Here is a 15,642-nt window from a genome sequence, read left to right as displayed (position 1 = left end):
GTCACTATTATTTACCATCTAATAAATATACTGGTGGTTATTTTGTAAATGGCATAATGAAGTTTACTTACCTCCATTAGCTACTGTTCACATTAATACAGCTATCCTCCTAAATTAGGCTAGCTAGCATGCTAATTAATGTATTATAAGTTATGAATAGTTGTTTGAATACCGTTATTGTATTTAATAACATTTAGCATTTAGGTTAAAGTACTTGGCAGTGTTCATAATAAAACTAGTTACTTAGCAGAGGTGTATTTTCAGTTGCCTAAGTTAGCCTGCATAGCTATTTGAAGGGAAATATATTGTATTACAGTCAGTGGCAACAGATAAGTTTTTTTTTATTCTGTTTGAAATATTAGAAACAGCAAAATTGGCAAGAGTATGGATCTGAGCAGGGAGAAACAATGATGGCCAGATCACTGGGTCAGAGCATCTCCAGATCATGTTATTCATTCCCAGTGTAAAGTGGTTAGTACCTACCAATAGTATCTAAGGAACAATGAGATCTCAACCAATTGAGCATCTATGGAGCAGAACATTATTACACCTGTCTAAAATTGTGAAGGTTCCCCTTTTTCCACAAAAAAAGTTCTGACTCCAGGCCTAGATTCCAGCAGACCTCTGAAGGTGTGCTGTGGTATCTGGACCAAGACGTTAGCAGCAGATCCCTGAAGTCCTGGAAGCAGAGAGGTAGACCTCCATGGATCTGATTTATTTGTCCAACACCTCCCACAGATGATCAATAGTCTTGAGATTGGGATGTCCTTCCTTAGTCCATTTTTGGTCAGTACTAACTATTGCAGACCAGAAACACCCAACAAGACCTGCAGTTGTGGAGACACTCTGACTCAGTCATCACCGTTACAATATGGACCTGGTCAAAGTCAGTTCCTTTTGCTGCTTCCCTACATCAGCTTCAAGGACTAAATATTCACTTGCTGCCTAATATATCCAACCCAATGAAAGGTCCCATTCTAATGAAATAATCAATATTATTACCATTTCTGTCAGTGGACATGATGTTATGGCTGACAGATGTATGACGTTTGCCGATTTCAAACATAATTTTGCAAGCCCAGAAACTCAAAGCTTTTGTAAAACCGCTGGACTATCAGTCTGTGAATATACATAAATAGACAGGATACACACCTGAATTTCACACAGCTGACATCATTGTAACGTACTCGTTCAATGATCTATTCAGAGCTGCTGAAGATGTCTCTGCAGCTTCAACACGACCAGACATACAGTGATTTTCACCTCACTCTTAACACTCTTTCACCTCACTCTCCAAGCTTCAGGTAAAATGTGCCAATTTAACAACTGTTCTGGTGTTGGAGACAATAAACTGTGGCCAAAGTTTTCAAAGTCATTTTTTCCAACAAGCCGCTATTCATGAAAATGCAAACCAGCAGATGACATAACACCTTTCCCAGTTCAGACTTGAGTATAATGGATTTATCAACTCAAAATGGTACAATAAGAGAAAAGCACTACTTACAGCAAAGTGAATTTAGGAGTGTACACTATTTGTGTTATGTTGCTGTATATATCAGAAATCAAGACCGCATGAAATACAACATCTCAGCTCTGGCTTTGGGTAGCAGCGAGATGTAACATAACCCAGGAAGTACAGTTACAGAGACAGACGTGTGAATTTTAAGGTGCCAAAACACGGCAAAGATGTTTATAACAGCTTCTGTGACTTACGAACATTTCCACATCCTTATTTGTTTTAGCATATGGGGTGAAAATTAGAGGTGAGGGAATTTCTAGAATCAAAGCTGCATCGACGTAATATGATAATACTGATAAACTTTATTTTGAACATAAGTAGGAACAAAACATAAAGGTGAAAAAAAGGCAAAGAGAAACCACAAATTCAAACAGAATACTCCAGAATATCAAAGGCAACAAGCTAGCAAAAAAAGGTCACACAATCTACAACTACAGTCGCAGAAAAAAATATTAGACCATCAAAAGTCATCCAAAACAATGGTTATGCAGTCCAGTACTAACTCCTCTGTGTGTCATGTGACTAAAACAGACAGGAAAGAAAACATGGCACTGTTTTTGTCAGTACATTGCCATAGCTATTGATGTAAGAACTCAAGTGATTTTGGTTATTATCAAGAAAACATGGAAAATGGCTAGATATCAGCTCCGAAATTAAACTCTTATGAACTATTTTTGTTGTTATCTTTATATTTGTCCAAACAAATGTACCTTTAGTTGTATCAGGCATTAAAATGAACAAGAAATTGAAGAAAACAAGGGTGGTCTAATAATTCTTTCCACGACTGTACCTCTTTGCGGCTCCTCAACAACACATTATGGAGTATCGAGTAGGAAAATGGAGTAGGAAGGAGCTGAGCTTATAATGTCCTACCCCAATTTTGCATGACTAATATACACAGTCCATAAAAAGAACAGGTCAGCAACTAAGGTGCTGAAAAAGAGCTTAAAGTTATAACATACCATAGAGAACAGAACAGCATAAAACAATACAGCTGTTGCCTATTTCCTTCTTCAACACGTCCATTACCATAGAGTTAAACTGCTGTTCCTTATCCTTATGTATTTTATATATTCCTTTACTAGAATTGTAAGGCCATAATAGGAAGGTTAGGGGACACTGATGAAATCATGAGATTGCATTGTATGTCACGCCACTTCAAAATGTATGCATTTTCATCCTTTCACGTGTTATTCAACACCATTTGATCGTGTGTCAATTTACGCAAAGATCTCCGGTTCACATAACCCTAACCCTAACCTTCAGTGAGTGGTATTTGACATGGCGTGAACACACACACGGAAAGCTTGTAATGTGTGCAGATAACACACCAATTGGGACAATTAAAAGTGGCATGTATATTTACGCATGTCATGATATCACATTGGGTTAGAGATTATTTGTACCTCCAATTGTAATAATGTACAGCAGAAAAATGTTTTGTTTTTGTACTAAAGATGCATTATGTGCTGAATGAGTCAAGAATCTTTAAAAGGTAAACCTTAATCAAATCAAATCATGAAACCAGTACAGCATTAATGTTACAAGACTCCACCAATTTGCTGGGCAACCCCTCATTTTTTCTACACCAGCATCTACACTGTGTGACTTGACAATTCCCATTCAAATGAATTAAAATGCATAATATTTTCATCCATCTCTAGTTTCAGTATGTGGCAGTGATGAGGTGTTTAGTTTCTAAGGCTATGTTCAGACTGCAGACAAATGTGGCCCAAATCTGATTTTTTTGCCCATATGTGACCTGCATCCAATTTGTTAAAGACAGTTTGAACACCACAAATCCAATTTTTTCAAATCTGACCCAGGCCACTTTCATATGTGGTCCTAAATCTGACACGTATCTGATATTTTGCAATGAACAGCCAGGTTGCATTTATCCAACCTTTATGCAAACTTCACTATTCTGCACTGAGACGAAATGCCTCCATATTTACTTCTGTAAACACAGTGCGTGCCTGCGTGGTCACGTATTACTTCAGGACCTCTTTTGCACATGCGGGTCACTTCAGGGTCAAATTCAGTTCATACTCAAAACTGATAGAAGTCGCATTTAATGTGTAATATGAACGAGCACACAAAAAAATCTGATTTCAGCAAAAAATCTGCATTAAGACCTGCTGTCTGAACGTAGTCTAAGTCTTATATAGCCAAACTTCATATAAAAAAGATCCTGCTCCTGTTTTCTAGATCTGCTCCTCGACACATGGCCTATCATTCTGCCACGTTTCATGAACTAAAGCTTCCTCACCATCCTGCTTACAGAAAAAATAATGTGCAGTAATAAAATCATGACTTCCTTGTTCCTGAGCAAAATGACACAACCTGAAGCTTCATTGCATAGACAACCAGACAACTACAGATGCTGAATATGGTTAAACCTCAGCTTTTTATATCCACACACAGCAGGAAAACAGACCAGTATTTAAAATACACAGCAGTGTTTTCATCATCAGCAGATATGTACAATGAACAACTGCCCCTGACAACTATGGAGCTCTAAAGCAGTGGTTCCCAAACTTTTTTCGCCTGCGACCCCATTTTAACATCATGAATTTCTGCCAACCCCAGACATTCAAAACTGAAACATTTTTTTCTTGGAGATGTCTTAGCGAGGCTAGGCAGGTGAAGAAATCTTTCCATTCTCTGTTCGGTCCGGTTTTCTGACTCCAACTCTGTCCAGGCAGTTTGAAATGTAGTCACATGATCGCAGTCACATGATTGGGTCAATCAAGATATGCCCTCTCAGATATTATATCCTGCATTTTATTTGAACTGGATTCTTATTAGGAAAAATGTGTGGTGTTTTGATTGTAATGAAGTATATACTGAATCATGAAAAAATATTTTTTCTTAGTTGTTTTTTTTTTTTAAATCAATTACTAGAAATTTCAGGCAACCCCATACGAATTCCAGGTGACCCCAAGGTTGAAAAACACTGCTCTACAGTCTGTGCTGCTTTTTAGTCCACTCCAGTGTAGTCCAGCAGCACCTGCAGTCGGCACTGTGTCACATCAGATTACTTTCACTCTAACTTCAGGAACACAGATACATGTCAAGCAAGATTTTACCAAATGGAAAGTAACACTGAGTCACTGACAAGCACCAGATGTAGGAAAACAGGAGGATCAGAAGGACTGATTAGAGTAATAGTGTATTTAACACTAGGGATGTCCCGATCTGATGTACAGATCGGTATCGGCTGCCAATCTGGCATTTTCTGGCCGATCTGGTGGGGGGTAAGCACACGTCCTGCTCCCTTAAATTATTAAAAAATTATTAAAAAATTATTTCCAAAGGTAGGGGAAAGGAAAATTACCTGCACAACACTGGAAGGTTTAGAAGAACTAGTAAAATGTCTATAGGTTTCACTTTCACTTTAGTCTGATTTTTTTCAACGCGCAGGGCTTGTGTGGAATTATTTGACCCTACCCAACCCAACCCACCCTGCAAATAAACTGACATTCTTTTGACCCAACCCGACCCCCGAGTAACCTGCTGATGTGCACATCACTAATGTACAGCGCAGAACACACCCCCATAAAATACCTGGATGGACCTATCCATAGACCGGCTACAGCAATGGTAAACATGCGGGCCAAAACCGGACTGCCAAAGGTTCTAATTTGTCCCAGAGTACAAATTTGGAAAGTGCAAAAATTATACTAAAGTTATTGAGTCAAAAGTGTCATACATGTTTAAGTTCAGGTTCCACATTCAGCCCAGTTGTGATCTCAAGTAAAATAGTAGCATAACCTAAAAATAATGACTCCAAATTTAAATTAAGTTGATATCGGATCGGTATCAGATCGGTTTTGGGAAAACTAATCCTAAAAAAATCAGATCGGAAGCAAAAAAATCCAGATCGGGACATCACTATTTAACGCTGAGTAATGCAACCATGACCCTGTGTTTTCCAGTGGACTTCAGTAATTTACTTCAATACTGGTTAAAATTATACATTAGAAAGACACATTATTTTACTGCATTTATAGCTGTAGGTAATTATTATGAAAGTTATTACTATGAGTATTGCACCCACAAGCTATGAACACAGTTCACAGACACTGTCCAACCCAAATGAACACAACAAATTAGTATTAAAGACTGATTTCATGTAACACAGTACAGTGTCTGAAACTGGCCAGCCTATATTCACTGTTTATATTCATTCATGTGTAATTTGGCACAGTTTATAAATTGTAAACACCACATTTCATCATCAGCTTTCACTTTGATACAAGCTGCCAGGTGTCGAAGACCTGTATGGCAAACAAACAGCACAAATAGTAAAAATAAAACACATCTCAGTTTTTATATAGACTACTCATCTCACAGTCAGTCCCAGATCAGTCCTGTTACACAGTGACACTTCTATACTTAAGATTTACTGACCCCCCCCCCCCCCCCCCCCCCCCCCCCCCCACACACACACACACACACACACACACAAAAATAGAGCCACATATTTATAACAAATGGCTGAAATTATATATTTAGATCTTTATCATTCAAACAAAGATGATACAACTTTTTAGTGATGCTTCCGTTAGATTTGATCATGTTCTCAGTGTATTAACTACACATTATATAGTCTATTTAAATCAGGGGAAACCTTTTCTTTTTTTTTTACCATTGTGCGTGCTGACCGTGTGTCCTTGAATGTGCCATTTTCATCCTGTTAAGACTATAATTCTATTGAGGCCACTGGCAGGGAGTGACAATGTATTTTCTGCAGGTATTCATTTTCAGAGGTAAGTTCCAACTGTCATAATCTGTCACACTGCTTACAGTTCCACTTGTTACCTCCGCCAAGTGAGGTTATGTTTTCATCTGGGTTTGTCTGTCTGTCTGTCTGTCTGTTTGTTTGTCTGTTAGCAAGATAACTCAAAAAGTTATGGACAGATTTGGATGAAATTTTCAGGAAGTGTTGATACTGGCACAAGGAACAAATGATAAAATTTTGGTGGTGGGGGTGGGGGGGGATCTGCCTTGGCGAAGGTCTGCGCTCTCCAAGTGCTTTTCTAGTTAGGATATTTTATCATGATATTAAAAAATATATTTGACATTGTTTTAAAAGTTCATTACTTGCAGGTTGACCGCTCAAAAATCTACTGCTCACTATGGTCCAAATTTACTGGGATACATATACAACATGATACTATACATTATGATACAATATGATACGATACAATACAATACACATCGACACAAAGGGTTGGTTCATGCAAAGCACCATTGAAATAACAAAAAATACTGCCATAAAGAGTGTGATAGATGAAACTACACTATAAATAATAGATCACTATATGAAATGATAGACATGTTTATGTTGTCACACAATCTATATTTCATGTCTCATGAAAAACTCCATAGATGTTATAAAAGTTAATTTCTTACATGTCGACTGCTCTAAAGTCTACCACTGACTATGCTCAAAATGTAACGGAATACATACAATACAATACAAATACGATTTGATGTGATATACTGTACTATACTTTTCCCCTTGGGGTAATTTTCCTTGAGAATAGTGTACGCTGCATCCAATAATACACATATTAAAACACAAGCTAATAAATACATAACATAACCAGTGCCTCATAGGTGGAGAACGTGTACATGGACAGATATTGCACAGGTTCCATATTATACATCTGTTACACAACATTATTGCACTAATAATCCATAAAAACATACAACCATAAAGCCTGCAATTAAAATCAATAAATAATGCAAACGCAATAAAAACTATTAGAGTAACCACTGTTTACAGCAGTGTTTCTCAAACTGTGGGGCGGGCCCCCTGGGGAGGGGGTGGGGGGGGCATGGGATCATTCCTGTTTTTTTTTTTTCTTCTTCAGGTTACAGCATGTAGCAAGTGGAACTAATGTTTTAACATTGAAGCACCCTGGACTCATTTTAGGGACGTACAACAAACAAATCTACTGCCATGGTGATCTGTCACTAGACTAGACAAAGAGTTTAGCTTTGGAGAATGGACAAGGATTGGAAAAGAAAAATGTGCAATGTTTCTGTTTTTACACAGTTTGTACAGTTTGCAATTTAATGCTCGGAGATGTGCAATAATAATAATAATAATAATAATAATAATAATAATAATAATAATAATAATAATAATGATACATCACACTTTTATAGCGCTTTTTGGACACTCAAAGATGCTTGTAATGAGCAATGTAAATGGGGTCATTGCAGCCACTGATAATGTTAAAATGTTCATCTTTGTTACCAAAATGTGTTTGTTGTTCTAAAAAAGTAAATTTATTGTCATAGTTGAAAGACAATTGAACATTTCCTATTTTTATTTAGAAAAATATTGTCTCAGGGAGTAGTCTTGTTGAGTTTATTTGCATTGTTCAAGCAAAAATCTAAGTTATTTTTTAATTTACACAACACATTATTGAAGGAAAAGCAAAAAGTATTGTTATGATATTGATGTTTCTTTCAATAACAGTTATAATTGCACCACTGTTACAATGTTGTTGGGGTTGAGGGGGACCTGGAGATTTTTCATCCTCCAAAGGGGAGAACCACTGGCTTACAGAAACAAGACCCTGATCATGAGTTTTTGCTGTTTGAGATTCTAATAAAGGCCAGAACAGAAGAGTTTGTAAAGTGACTGAGCCGACATTAGTGAACTTTGAGCCTCCACCGTGAAGGTAAGAGTTAGTACTCAGCATGTAAACTGTCTTGTCTGTGCATACACTGTTCATATAATGTTTATAGTGACGCACACATGACTTCCATAGCACTCTGAACAGTACAATATGATGAAACATGCATTTATTTTATTCTGTTTGTCCTATCTTTTTAGTATTTCTTAGTAGTTATTGTTTTTTTTTTCCTGAATATCTGAGCTTGGTCATCATGTATTCCAAAAAGTTACATTTTCCAAGCAATTATGAAGCAAAAATAATACAAGAAATGATCCGTTATCATTGTATTTATCATCATTTCTCAGCAAACAGTAGCCTGGGAGTACAAACAGGTATTATCTATGAGCTTTATGGCCATAAGGTACAAGAAAAAAGACTAGAAATCAAATTAGAGGACATGATTGTACAGTGCAGTCTTATAAATACAGGAAGGGGTCAATGAAAATTAAACATGAATATAAAAATATGAATAAAAAATGAGAAATTTAGGTGTTATCAGTGAGGTTTCTGATCTTTGAGATGTGTGTAAATGTTAGAGCATTTACAGCCTCTTCTTCTGTTGTACCTGCCTTCAAGTTTGTGGGTTATTTCAGTAGAAACTCCACCGTAAAGAACAGGCTTGGTGGTTGTTTTTGAACCACAGCACAAGTCTCCATGCTGATTCTCAGATTAAATAACAGATGATACCGAGTAAATAAAGACAGAATCTGCTCGAACCTACGCATGATGGGAGCGCAAAGGTAATGATCATGACTAACACACCAGTCACTTCACAAAAAAAAAAAAAAAAAAAACACTGCGGATCGTTGGTGTAAAAATGGAAATGCAATAACAAAAACACAAGTGCCGTTGTTTACAATGAGCATCACACATTAGAATCCTCCATCACTTTATTATTATTATTATTATTATTATTATTATAACGGGTCCTGCCTCTATTTCATTTATGGATTTAAATATGAGGATTTATGGGTTTCTCTGGATTTCTGAGCAAAAACAGGATGCGTTAAAGAGTGGAAACAATAAAAGGGGCGGTAGGTGTACCTGTGAACCATCTGCAAATGGCGCTGAATGTGAAAAAATGTCAACAAATTCCTGTCAGCGGCACCGTGGGATGATTAAGAAAAAAACACACTCACCCGCTTCTCTTTAGATAATCCAGCAGAAGAAAAAAATCCGTGTGAACGCAGATGCCCGCCGGTAACTATTCCTTTCAAGCATCAGATAAACAAAGTGGTAATTCATGTGCGTTATCAAGCGGCTTTTAACAATGTGTTTAGGAACCAGGAGCAGCCGCTGAAAGGCGCTGATCAGCCCTGGGTGTTGTCTGACAGGCAGCGCCTTCCTGCCTTACACTGGGGGAATCAATGGGGAAAAGAATGAAGTCTCCAATTCCTCTTAAATACTGGGTTAATTCACGTTTTTAGAGTGAACACTGAAATACATGAATGTCATCTGAAGATTAACCCATAAAGGCCCAGTGTTACTTTTGTGTTAGTTTCTGAATCAATATTTCTCTCTATTTAACCTTTCTTAAGTGATTTATGGGGTGGCCCAGAGGTGCAACAGCCCAAAAAAATTATCCACTCTTAAAAAATAAAGAAAAAAGAGAGAGAACAGCCCCAAAAATTATTCACTATGAGAAAAAAAAGAGAACAACCGGAAAAATTATCCACTATTTAAAAAAAAAAAAGAAGAGAGAGAGAACAGCCCCAAAAATTACCCACTATGAGAAAAAAAGAGAACAACAGGAAAAATTATCCACTATTAAAAAAAAAAAAGAAGAGAGAGAGAGAACAGCCCCAAAAATTATCCACTATAAAAAAAAAAAGAGAGAGAGAGAGAGAGAGAGAGAGAGAGAGAGAGAACAGCCCCAAAAATTATCCTCTATGAGAAAAAGTGTATGTAGATAATCACAGTCTTATGTTGTATATCAAGTGATTTAGCACTAACAGTCTGAGGACTAGAATTAGGGGGTAGGACTGGATAAGCAGTGGCTTCTTCCTACTCCCTTTCAGGCACAACAGTTGTTCTTTTTTTTTTTTTTTTCTATTATTTGATTTTTTGCGAATTGTTTATCATTACTATTATTATTTTTCTATTGTTTGATTTTTTTATTTGTGTATTGTTTATTATTATTATTATTATTTTTTATTTTTGTTTCATATGTTTTGTATTATGTCTGTGTCTGAAATAAACTAACTTAAACCTAAAAAACCTAAAAAAATAAATAAATAAAAAAAAAAGAACAACCCGAAAAATTATCCACTATTACAAAAAAAAAAAGAGAGCGAGAACAGCCCCAAAAATTATCCACTATAAGAAAAAAAGAGAACAACCTGAAAAATTATCCATATAGGAAAAATAAGATAACACCCCAAAGAAGTACACTCTCAAAAATAGAGGTACCAGCTTGTACTTAAAAGGGTACAAATGCTTGTCTCTGGGGGTGTACTTTTTTGAGAGACATTTCTGTACCCTTTCAAAATGGTCCATTTTTGTACCCTAAGTACTTTACATAGAAAGAAAACTCTCATATAGCCTACAGTAGTTTATAATGCCATGATGTTTAAAGTTTGAACTAGTGGCCTAATTGAGAAAAAAAAACAAAAAAAAAAAGCATAGGCAAGCTACGACATCAAGACGTGGAGGTGTGAATGAAAACTGGATAAAACAGAGATTATGGCAATAATCAGAGGTTCTAATAAGCTAAATAAATTATTAGGCTATTACCATTGAGCTAATTGGGCTATTAAATCAAAACACAAATTATTCTTAAATATAATATAGAGTAATTACAGTATGATACATAATAAATAATGTGCTAAGCCTAATATTTTAATTATAATTAGGCCTACTGTTCAGTTCTCCTAGCCTATAGCCTATTCTCATGGTCTACACACATTTTTTAATGCTGCAGGGTACCTTATAGTACAAATTTGTACTTTACGTAACTTTGGACCCTTTTTTATTCTAAAGGCGCAATTCTGGCCTCCTAAAGACCAATATTGTACTTTTGAGAGAACATTCTAAAAAAATTTACTTATAGGTACATAAACGTTGTGATCTCGTACCTCTATTTTTGAAAGTGTATCCATTATTAAAAAAAAAAAAAGAGAACAGCCCAAAAAATTATCCACTATAAGAAAAAAAGAGAACAACCCAAAAAATTATCCACTATAAGAAAAAAAAAAAGAGAGGGAACAGCCCAAAAAATACCCACTATAAAAAAAAAAAAGAGAACAGCCCCCAAAAACGGCAAAAAAAAAAAAAAAAAAAAAAAAATCCACTTGTTATAGTGGATAATTTTTTGGGCTGTTCTCTTTTTTCCTTATAGTGGATAATTTTTTGGGCTGTTGCACCTCTGGGCCACTGTAGATTTCTCACCATTTATCATAATATTATACTCTCCGTTTTGCATTTTCTTCAGTGAAAATCAGATATTTTTCTATATTTATTTTACTGATCTTGTATTTTAATCATCATGCTGAGAATACATTTGAGGATTATCATACCAAAAGCAGAGAAAACTTGGAAAAAAGGGACTTTTTCAGTAAAATATATCATTAACTGAACATAAACCAAGTGTCTCCATCCACTATCATTGATCCAACTCCATGGGTGTTACTGTTGAATCAATGTTGTAGAAGATGACAGTGTTTCCACGTTCACTACGGAGCCTCTGAACGTCCAATTGGGTCATATCTGATGACCATGAAAAGATGACAAACTACATTTTACACCAATTATTTACATGGATTGATAGGATTAATGGCTCTAAAGTTCTTAAACATTTTAGATGAGTAGACACTTTTGGTCACTGGAGTATATTTGGGTCTTTATGGGTTAATTTAACCCTTGAGCAACTTTTGTATATTTTTTCTTTTTTTGTTGTTTTGCTGATCATCATGGCAAGGGCTGCAGCTATCGATTATTTTTGTAATTAATTCATGTATCAGTTTTCTTCAATTCGATTCAATGATTATATGAATAGGCAAAAAAAGACATGTCTGAAAATGACAAAAACTTGTCTTTTCTTCCAGAACAAGATGAAACAATAACAATAGCAGAGGTGGGTAATCCCAGGTTCATCAAGTCAAAGTGTATGTATTATATAATATATATTATAATAATATAATAATATTATAAGTGTATGTATAACCATGTATTGGTTCTACCTGTTCACTAAACACAGGTGAGTCCACTAATTATCCATCTGCCTGGATGAGGAGTAGCGCTCATTAAAATGGGCTGGTTCAGTGAACAGGTTGGAACAAATACATGACAGGACTTTGACTTGATGAACCTGAGATTACCCACCTCTGAACAATAGTATAAAAAGGCAAAGGATATTTAAAAATATCTATCTATAGATAAACAATAACAAACAATAGGTGCACGGCAGTTTCCAAGAAATTTTTTTGCAACTTACTAACTTACCAACAAATTAAGATGTAGCGTTTGGGAAAAAAAAAAAAAAGATGTAGCTTGACTGAAAATTTTGCATCCTCAGGGAACCATCATTAGATGTTACTGCTATTTGTACTAACAGTTACAGTAGTAGTATATCCTCTGTTAGTACTTGTATTTGTAGTAGTAGTATATCCACTGTTAGTACTTGTATTTGTAGTAGTATTACATCCACTGTTAATACTTGTATTTGTAGTAGTAGTACATCCACTGATAATACTTGTATTTGTAGTAGTAGTACATCCACTGTTAATACTTGTATTTGTAGTAGTAGTATACCCACTGTTAATACTTGTATTTGTAGTAGTAGTGCATCCACTGTTAATACTTGTATTTGTAGTAGTAGTGCATCCACTGTTAATACTTGTATTTGTAGTAGTAGTATATCCACTGTTAATATTTGTATTTGTAGTAGTAGTACATCCACTGATAATACTTGTATTTGTAGTAGTAGTATATCCACTGTTAATACTTGTATTTGTAGTAGTAGTATATCCACTGTTAATACTTGTATTTGTAGTAGTAGTATATCCACTGTTAATACTTGTATTTGTAGTAGTAGTATATCCACTGTTAGTACTTGTATTTGTAGTAGTAGTACATCCACTGTTAATACTTGTATTTGTAGTAGTAGTATATCCACTGTTAGTACTTGTATTTGTAGTAGTAGTATTAACAGTTATGGACATTTCTTCCATTGGTAATTCTACTAACACCAGCTGTTCTACTTTTTAACAGTCCTAGTTCAGTCTGCTGTGCATCCATGTGTCTCCCCCTACTTCCCCCCTACTTTCCCCAATGTCTCTCTCTCTCTTTCTCTTCCTTTCTCCTCTCTCTCTAACCTCAGCTGGTCAAGGCAGACATCCATCCTGCAGGAGTCAGAGTCTGCTCCAGGTTTCTGCCTGTTAAAAGGAAAGCTTTTCCTTCCACTGTCACCAAGTGTTTGCTCCTGGAGGATTCTATTGGGTTTCTATAAATTGGCTTCAGAGTCTGGTTTAGACCAGCTCTATATGTGAAGTGTCATGAGATACCTTTTATTGTGATTTGGCACCATATAAAAATTTGATTGATTGATCATGCCACAAAATGTATATCTAAAAAAACTGCTATAAAATTCTCATAGATCAACATTGTTTCTGCTTTTTTCTGTATGAATCTCTTAAACCACTTCAGCTCTGCTCAAAACTGCCCAATATTCAATAATTTTCAGGATTTTAACACTTTTAAATGCTAGTTTGAATACAAAAAAACCACACACACACACACACACACACACACAAAATATGCAATATTTTCCTTATAATACATAGTGGAGGGATGTGACATTGTTTTGTATAAAATTCTTGGACATGTCAGATCTTAGCAACAACATTGATTTCATTGCATTAGCACTTTTTGTGAGATTAAAAATGTAAATCAGTGGTGCATTTTTTTTTTTTTTTTTGGCCATGAAGTTCCTGCACTGAAGTAAAACGACTAATGCCATGAAATCAGAGTCATTTAGGCCTAGTTTCCAACTTCTCTGTAAATACTACCAGCATTCTGGTCTCATTTGTTTTATGTGGGCCCTCTAATATGTGCACTGGTGGCTCATCTTGAAATTATGACTCTATTAATAAGACTTCAGACCTGATGGAAGGATAAGGATGTGACAGAGGTTGGACTGGGAAAGTGGTGTGCCAACAAAAGACAAAAATAAAGTAGAAGCAACAGCAGTTCTGACCACAATAAAAAAGCATTCAGTTTATCATAAACTGTTTGAATATACTGACAGTCTGTCCCTTTAAATTTCAGTCCAATGCATGAAGCAGCAGCAGAACTTATCCACATCCATACATTATGACCTTTAACATGTTCACCTGGTCCATCAGACCTCCTGTAGGTGATATGTGGATAACTCAGTTCTAATGGCATTGCATTTTTTTAATATCCTCAGATGGATTTATCATAACTTTGATGTCAACATTTAAGGAGCTGTTAATACTTCATGTAAAATATTACTAAAATAGCCTCCATGGTTGCATGTTTTTCACAGAAGACAGCATTAACAGTGATTTGGTTGCTGATTATTTTAAGCTTTGAGAATCTACTCTTTCATTTTCCCCCAAACTCCTGCTTTCATTTTCTTTAATTCTTTCCAACAATTTTCAATTTCCCTTAATAAATTTAATCCATAAAGACCCAAACCGGCCCCGGCAACACAAACCATCTACAGATACAAACTGTTTAATACCTGTCGATCCACTAATTCTATCAATCCATGTAAATAATTGGTGTCAAATGCAGGTTGTCATCTTTTCATGGTCATCAGATATGACCCATTTTCGCACATTCAGAGGCGCTGTAGTTACCGTGGAAACACTGTCATCTTCTGCAACATTGATTCACCAGTAAAACCCATGGAGTTAGATCACATTGGATGGAGTTGCTTGTTTTTACATTCAGTTAGGAATATCTTTGCTGAAAAAGTCACTTTTTCATAATTTTTTTCTGATTTGATATAATTAATGTTGACTTTACTCTGAGTTTTCATCAACATTTACAGGATCTGTGAATTAAATATAGGAAAATACATTATTTACACCCAAAAAAGCAAAACACAGAGCATAATATTATTTAAAACATTGGTGATAAATCAGTAAAGAAAGGTTAAAAATAGAGAAAAATTAATTTGGGGACTGCCACAAAAGTAGTGCTGGGTCTTTATGGGTTAATGTTGCTAATATCACTGTCCACAGAATGTGTTATGGTAAATTTAACTGTGAACTGCCCTTTGCATGAATCTACTGGAGAATGAAAACTGAATGAAAGCTATTGTAGGTAATTCATTTATCAAGACAGGGGTAGTTGTGTTTTGTTTACCTGCTTTACTAGTTTCAGCTACTTCCTGTAGTCTTCATCGATGACGGACACCAGTTGGTTTACAGGTTTACTCATCTCTACAAGATGTACGAT

The 15,642-nt window shown here is 35.6% G+C and overlaps 1 protein-coding gene across 7 annotated transcripts in view; it reads right to left on the bottom strand.

Moving 5' to 3' along the window:
• Nucleotides 1–9,513, bottom strand: part of epb41a (erythrocyte membrane protein band 4.1a) — a 101,931-nt gene extending 92,418 nt beyond the window's left edge. For all 7 annotated transcript variants that reach the window (XM_030146977.1, XM_030146979.1, XM_030146978.1 and 4 more), the window contains exon 1: nucleotides 9,357–9,513. The gene's annotated coding sequence lies outside the window, so the exon portion shown is untranslated. The remainder of the gene's footprint in view (nucleotides 1–9,356) is intronic.
• Nucleotides 9,514–15,642: the final 6,129 nt, after the last annotated feature.

The sequence above is a fragment of the Sphaeramia orbicularis genome, chromosome 11, assembly GCF_902148855.1.
Source record: "Sphaeramia orbicularis chromosome 11, fSphaOr1.1, whole genome shotgun sequence".
NCBI lineage: Eukaryota > Metazoa > Chordata > Actinopteri > Kurtiformes > Apogonidae > Sphaeramia > Sphaeramia orbicularis.
The sequence above is the reverse complement of the archived record's forward strand: the minus strand, read 5'-3'. Positions and strand labels throughout refer to the sequence as shown.